The 8,194-nt window shown below is 39.0% G+C and overlaps 1 pseudogene; it reads left to right on the top strand.

Moving 5' to 3' along the window:
- The first annotated feature begins 5,971 nt into the window (after positions 1 to 5,971).
- On the top strand, positions 5,972 to 6,203 carry LOC109564401 (SNRPN upstream reading frame protein-like; annotated as a pseudogene).
- The last annotated feature ends 1,991 nt before the right edge of the window (positions 6,204 to 8,194 follow it).

The raw sequence follows: 8,194 nt of genomic DNA, 5'->3' as shown, positions 1-8,194 counted from the left end.
CTTGAGTCACTTAGTACCTGTGTCATAAGATTGTTGTGAAAATTAATGAGAAAAATGAAATAACATTGTCAAGCCTAGAGCAAGTACTTGAAAACATCAGCTATTGCACTATCATCAAAAAGTCTACAGATACATTCTGGAGAGGGTATGGAGAAAAGGGAATCCTCCTGCACTGTTGGTGGGAAGGTAAATTGGTGCAGCCGCTGTGGAAATCAGTATGGAGATTTATTGCATGTATGTACATGTAAAGTCGCTTCAGTCATGCCCAACTCTTTGTGACCCTATGGACTGTAGACTGCCAGGCTCCTCTATCCATGGGATTCTCCAGCGAGAATACTGGAGCAGGTGGCCATGCCCTCCCCCAGGGGATCCCTGCCTTCCAACCCAGGGATCAAAGCTGTGTCTCCTGGGTCTCTTGCACTGGCAGGCTGATTCCTTACTGCTAGTGCCACCCGGGAAGTCCATGGAGGTTTCTTAAAAAACTAAAAGTAGAGCCACCATGTGATCCACCAGGCCCACTCCTGAACATATATCCAAAAAAAAAAACCCTAATTCAAAGAGACATGCACCTCAGTGTTCATAGCAGCACTGTTTACAATAGCCAAAACATGGAAAAAACACAAGTGCGCATCAACAGACAATTCATTTAAGAGGATGGGGGGTGGTGTGTGTGTGTGCGTGTGTGTGCAATGGAATATTACTTAGCCATAAAAAAAGAATGAAATACTGTCACTTGCAGCAACATGGATGGACCTAGAGAATATCATATTAAGTGAAGTAAGTCAGAGAAAAACAAATATTACATTATCACTTGTATGTGGAATCTAAAAAAATAATACAATTGAATTTATTTACAAAACAGAAACAGACTTAAAACAGAATAAAAACTTATGGTTAACCAAAGGTGAAAGGGAGTGGGAGAGGGATAAATCAGGAGTACTAGAGACAAACTACTATACATAAGATAAATAAGCAACCAAGATGTACTGTACAGTGTATCAGTTCAGTTCAGTCACTCAGTCATGTCCAACTCTTTGTGACCCCATGGACTGCAGCACGCCAGGCTTCCCTGTCCAGCACCAATCCCAGAACTTGCTCAAACTCATGTCCATCAAGTCGGTGATGCCATCCAACTATCTCATCCTCTGTCGTCCCCTTATCCTTCTGCCTTCAGTTTTTCCCAGCATCAGGGCCTTTTCCAATAAGTCCGTTCTTCATATCAGGTGGCCAAAATATTGGAGTTTCAGCTTCAGCATCAGTCCTTCCAATGAATATTCAGGACTGATTTCCTTTAGGATGGACTGGTTCGATCTCCTTGCAGTCCAAGGGACTCTCAAAGGTCTTCTCCAACATCACAGATCAAAAGCATCAATTCTTTGGTGCTCAGCTTTCTTTATAGTCCAACTCTCACATCCACACGTGCTGCTACTGCCAAGTCGCTTCAGTCATGTCCGACTTCGTGCGACCCCATAGACGGCAGCCCACCAGGCTCCCCCGTCCCTGGGATTCTCCAGGCAAGAACACTGGAGTGGGTTGCCATTTCCTTCTCCAATGCATGAAAGTGAAAAGTGAAAGTGAAGTCGCTCAGTCGTGCCCGATTCCTAGTGACCCCGTGGACTGCAGCCTACCAGGCTCCTCCATCGTGGGATTTTCCAGGCAAGAGTACTGGAGTGGGTTGCCATTGCCTTCTCTGATACACACATGACTACTAGAAAAACCATAGCTTTGACTACATGGACCTTTGTTGGCAAAGTAACTTCTCTGCTTTTTAATATGCTGTCTAGGTTGGTCATAACTTTTCTTCCAAGGAGCAAGCGTCTTTTAATTTCATGTCTGCATTGGAGCAAAAAAAAAAGTCTGTCACTGTCTTCATTGTTTCCCCATCTATTTGCCATGAAGTGATGGGACCAGAAGCTATGATCTTGGTTTTCTGAATGTTGTGCTTTAAACCAACTTTTTCACTCTCCTCTTTCTCTTTCATCAAGAGACTTTTTAGCTCTTCTTCATTTTCTGCCATTACGGTGGTATCATCTGCATATCTGAGGTCATTGATATTTCCCCCGGCAATCTTGATTCCAGCTTGTGCTTCATCCAGCCCAGCATTTCACATGATGTACTCTGCATGTAAGTTAAGTAAGCAGGGTGACAATATACAGCCTTGACGTACTCCTTTTCCTATTTGGAACCAGTCTGTTGTTCCATGTCCAGTTCTAACTGTTGCTTCTTGACCTGCATACAGATTTCTCAGGAGGCAGGTCAGGTGGTCTGGCATCCCCATCTCTTTTAGAATTTTCCACAGTTTGTTGTGATCCATACAAAGGGTTTGGCATAGTCAATAAGCAGAAATAGATGTGTTTCTGGAACTCTCTTGCTTTTTTGATGATCCAACGGGTGTTGGCAATTTGATCTCTGGTTCTTCTGACTTTTCTAAATCCAGCTTGAACATCTGGATGTTCACGGTTCACGTACTGTTGAAGCCTGGCTTGGAGAATTTTGAGCATTACTTTGCTAGCGTGTGAGATGAGGGCAATTGTGCAGTAGTCTGAACATTCTTTGGCATTGCCTTTCTTTGGGGTTGGAATGAAAATTGACCTTTTCCAGTCCTGTGGCCACTGCTGAGTTTTCTAGATTTGCTGGCATGTTGGGTGCAGCACTTTCACAGCATCATCTTTGAGTATTTGAAATAGCTCACCCGGAATTCCATCACCTCCACTAGCTTTATTTGTAGTGATGTTTCCTAAGGTCCACTTGACTTCATATTCTAGGATGTCTGGCTCTAGGTGAGTGATCACACCATCGTGATTACCTGGGTCATGAAGATCTTTTTTGTATATTCTTCTGTTTATTCTTGCCATCTCTTCTTAATATCTTCTGCTTCTGTTAGGTCCATACGGTTTCTGTCCTTTATCGAGCCCATCTTTGCATGAAACATTCCCTTGGTATCTCTAATTTTCTTGAAGAGATCTCTAGTCTTTCCCATTCTATTGTTTTCTGCTAATTCTTTGCATATGGGACTATAAAAACATTTTGTAATAACCTATAATGGAAAATAATATAAAATGAAAAAATATATATAGCTGAATTACTTTGCTGTACTCCTGAAACTAACACAATATTTTAAATCAACTATACTCCAATTTAAAAAAGTTACAAATAAAACCTCATCAGCCATTGTAATTAGTATAATTTTTGTCAAATTTAATGCTAAGATACTTGAGTTTCACAAACTATACTTACCGCTTACTGTTCCCATCAGTGCCATTGCCTTCATTTCTATGACCACAGCAAGTTATTTACGTTGTCTTTACAACAATAGGTACTTTTCATCTCTCTTAGACATGCTCAGGGTTGTAAAACGCACAAAGCAAAAAGTAATTCAATTGGAAAGACTGAGTCTCTTGTTAGTGTCAAGATATTTAAACATTTAGCTCAAGTATTGATTCTTTTGCATTAAAATCAATTTTAGATGTTAACAATTGCTAATCTAATTGCTAGTGATGCTGCAATTAACAGAAGAACACAAATCATGGGCATCAAGTACACATTAAAGTCAAATAACAAGCAATTTTTTTCCTTAATTCTTTGAGGGTATTGATCAAACCCAATGTAATTTCTCTTTCCAAATGGAATTCTGGCTCTTATGTAAGAATGATGAAGTAAAAACATCCCCTGTAAAGGGCTATCTCACCTCCTTCCATGTCAATGGAAAGGAGGAAATGAAAATTAAACATTATAGCCAAAGCACAGATGAGAGACTGGATACACTGATCACCATCTATTTTGATTACAACAATTGTTGGGGCTAAATGCTTGATCTATGTTTGAGAATGGCAGTTACTCTGCTTAAAAGAAAGGAAGTGATCAACATTGTGATGTAGCTGAGATTTATCTGTATCAAATCTAACTATGTTTTGGGATATACTGAAAATCTTGATCTATATAAAAGTTTCCAATTTCGCAGAACTTTATTCTCTGTCAGTACCTAGAAAAGTCTTTGAAATGGATTGGAACTCTACAAATGAAAGGAGGAGTGCAAATGGAGTGAATAAGGTCCCAAACACTCTGTATGATTCCACAAGTTTTAACCACAGTCACATTTTCCTTTCATGATTACTCTATGCTCACTTCAAGGGAAAGATATTTAGTGAATCAGAAACTGGAAGTAGGTCTCCATTGGAGTCTATGACATATTTGCTATGATGTTCGTGATTTACATAGCCTCTTCCTCTCCACTCCTAATTGATGAGAACTGGACCAAGGCTCAGAGAAGGCAATGGCACCCCACTCCAGTACTCTTGCCTGGAAAATCCCATGGACGGAGGAGCCTGGTAGGCTGCAGTCCATGGGGTCGCTACTGTCGGACACGACTGAGCGACTTCACTTTCACTTTTCACTTTTATGCATTGGAGAAGGAAATGGCAACCCACTCCAGTGTTCTTGCCTGGAGAATCCCAGGGACGGGGGAGCCTGGTGGGCTGCTGTCTATGGGGTCGCACAGAGTCGGACACGACTGAAGTGACTTAGCAGCAGCAGCAGGACCAAGGTTAAGTTGATGGAAATACGTAAGCATTTTCTCTAGTTTTCCCCACAAAGATCAACACAAGGACCAGCAATGGTGTTGTTTATGTTAGGCTGACTTACTATCTCATGCTGCTCCTCATTTCTAACATCCATGATTCATTCACAGTATTTCATCAAATGCACTCATAAAGTGGGATTAATCACATTTGCCTATAATAGTGAATGATTATTGCTTTTGTCTTAATCTTCAGATAAAAGCATTTGAATCTCCTCTGAATACACCTTCTCTACTCAATCCATGGGGTTACAAGTACAGACATTCTCACCCCCAACTCCACAGATGGGCATGTAAACCCAGGGCTGATGGAACCAGAGCATGGAATCCTGTCATCCTAGATCTTTGGTCCCCTGCCACAGCCTTCTGTGCAGCAAAGGATTTTGCCCCCAGGCCAAGTTGGAAACATCATCTGTGAAGAAATTTAATCAGTTTATGTGATATATTCATGCAATAGTAATTCAAAATAGGGGTTGGCATACCAGAGAGGACCGAAAATGCTTTGGCATTTGGGGAGAGGACCAGCCCGACCACCTGCCCCCAGCAACCTAAAGTAAATTCTATCATCCACATTCCTACCAAAAAACACAAAATCTAGCTCTAATTCTGGAGCAGAAGAAAGGAAACCCCACTCAAGCCACCTATATCAATTGCATTTGTCCTTGATCCACAAATAAATGAGTTAAAGACCATGGATTAGTAGGAAATTCTGCACCTCAAGTTTACTTGGATAACAACTGAAATAAATTTTGAAAGAACTGACCTGACAGTGGAAATATAAATAATTCATAAAACAGAAGAAGCTATAAGGAATTCTCATTAATGTCCAAAAAGAGAATATATTCACTTTTAAACCAAAATAGACTACTATGAAAGAAGAGCAGTTGGGAAGCAATGAAGAGTTCATGGAAATTAAGAATACATCACCAAAATAAAAAATAAATCGAAGAAGTGCAAGAAAACAAATCAGGAAAATCTCCTGCAATATAGAGTAAAAAGACCAAAGACAGAAAACATGAGGGAAAAAATGTCAAGAGAAGTAGAACTGAAAAAACCAATATCTGTCCTATACAGATGTTCTAGGAACAGAGAAATGAGAAAAAAATTTAAAAAGTAATAGAAGAACATACCCTAGAGTTGATATAAAATATAAAACTTCAGATTGAAAGAGAACCAGTTTGGAAAAAAAAAGATTCATTCTGAAACTTCAGAATATGTATAAAGAGAACACACCAAAGTCTTTGGGTTGGGGGGTGAATAGGGGAAACTTTACTATAAACAAGTAATGATTTCAGGGATTCCACTGATACATGGGATGCAAGAAAGCAATGGAGGGAAGCAGAGCAACTATGGGAGATACTTAACATTCTAGCCAGAGGAGTGGCCAGTGGGGGGATGGAGCAGGCCAGGGACTGCTTACGCCTGAGATGGACAACAGCCCAGCACACACCAGAGGTAGAAGTCCAAGTGAAATGTCAAAGGAATTACAACTGAGCAACCAAGAGTGTCAGTTGTACCTAAGGGAATCTAGCAGATGCAAATATGTGTAACAGATTTCCAGGTGAAATCAAGACAGGTATTCTTAGTTGAGACACCAAGAAGTGATAAAAACAGTAGTGGAACATAAAGATAGTTGGCTCCTAGTGAAAAATCCGTACTTTTATATCTTTATAAGGTATAAAATAATAAAGTAATAATATAATGTATAATGTAATAAAGATATTATCCATGAAAAATAGAAAAGCAAGCAAGAAAGCAATGGAGTAATGCTTTCAAATAACTAAGGAAAAAACATTTTGAACATAAAATTCTGTATGCAGCCACACCATCAACCAAGTGTGAAAGTGAAATGAAGACATTTCATACATGCAAAGACTTAGACCAGTTCTTATATAGCTCTTCTGAAAAAAGTTGAAAAGTACCAAAATATACTTCAGCAACACCAAAGAGGAATCCATGACAAAGGATGACACAGACTCTAAGAAACAGCAAAAGTAACCCACAAAGACCATACAAAGAAACAGTGGGAATAAATTTATGCAATGTGACAATAAAATAGTCTGTTTAAAAGTAACTATTCCAAAAACAGTACAAATAACAATCGGGATAATTACAAAATATATTTTCTCTTTCAACAAGAGAATTACAAACTCTGTGAAAATTGTGGTCCATAGATGCAGTAAGCTAAGACAAGGCATTCATTTGAGAAATGGATAAACTATATGAAAGGAATATCCATTTCCCTTTGTTATAGGAAAATCTCAGAGTAGCACAGGTTTAGGAACATAAAATTACAACTCCTTTTCTATGGATTCAATCATCCCACCTAGATCTGTAACAAATACTAGTTACATAATCATAATACCGTAAGTGCTATTATTTGGACTTGAATTTCATAATAGATTTATAGATGAAGAAGAAGTATGGAAAATTCAGGTTATAAGTGTTATTATAAACTATGCAAAAGAGAGTTACAAAGTTGAAAGGATTTCTGATTTCTGGTCAGAAATATAAGATGCTTTAAAATCACCACTCCATCCTAACAACTAACAAAAAGCCTGAAAATCAACAACTTTTCTTAAATCCCTTAGAGAATTGAAGTCACGGGGCAAACTGCTGCCCTCAAAATTGGAGAGACAAACAGGCCAATAGAAAGAATCACAATTTACTGGAGGAGAATCCTAAATGGAAATCAGACCATGTTCCTTTAAACCATGACATGAGGACCAGCTTTCAACTAAAAGTTACAGGGCAAACTGAAAGGCAATCAACACATTTTGCAGAGAAGGAACAGCATCAGAATCAAATTCAGATATGTCAGGGATGTTGGAATTATCAGTCCAAGTATTCAAATAACTATGATTAACATGCTAAAAGCCCTGATGGATAAGGCAGACAACATACAAGAATAGATGGGCAAGAAGAAAGATGGAAATGTTAAAAGAGAGTCAAAATGAATTCTAGACATCAAAAACAGAAATGAAGAATGTGATTACTTCTGACGGGCTTTGGTGGGCTCATTCATAGAGTGGACATGGCTGAAGAAGAAGCATGAGATTATATCAATAAAAAGTTCCAAAACTGAAAAGAAAAAAAGACTTTAAAAAAAAGGAACAGATTCATGGACAACTACAGAAGGTATAACAAAGATATTCCTTTTGGGAATGCCAGAAACAGAATTTCCTCAGATTAATATTAAACAACAAATCACACATCCAGGAAACTCAAAGAACAATAAGTAGGATCAGTTCTCCCCAAATGACACACAGGCATACAGCATTCAAACTACAGAAAATCAAAGATAAAGAAATTTTGAATGAGGCCAGAGGGGGAATAATACCACACCTACAGAGGAACAAACATATGAACTGAGATCTGACTTCTCAAAAATTATGCAAGTAAGAGGGTGGAGTGAAATATTTAAAGTGTTGAAGAGAAAGAAACATTAACCTAGAATTCTGCATCCTGAGAAATTATCATTCAAAAGTGAAGGAGAGGCAGTGTGCCAGGTGATGGTCGCACAGGTCTCTTGCTTCAACAGTGTTTGGAGGGAACAGACCCAAGGACACCCCTTGCTCCAGCCTCCCATCACCCTCCAATCTTTTTTCCAATCATAAC

Source organism: Bos indicus, chromosome 10 (assembly GCF_029378745.1).
Source record: "Bos indicus isolate NIAB-ARS_2022 breed Sahiwal x Tharparkar chromosome 10, NIAB-ARS_B.indTharparkar_mat_pri_1.0, whole genome shotgun sequence".
In the NCBI taxonomy this organism is placed as follows: Eukaryota; Metazoa; Chordata; class Mammalia; order Artiodactyla; family Bovidae; genus Bos; species Bos indicus.
Note: the sequence above shows the minus strand (reverse complement) of the source record. Positions and strands in the feature narration are given on the sequence as shown.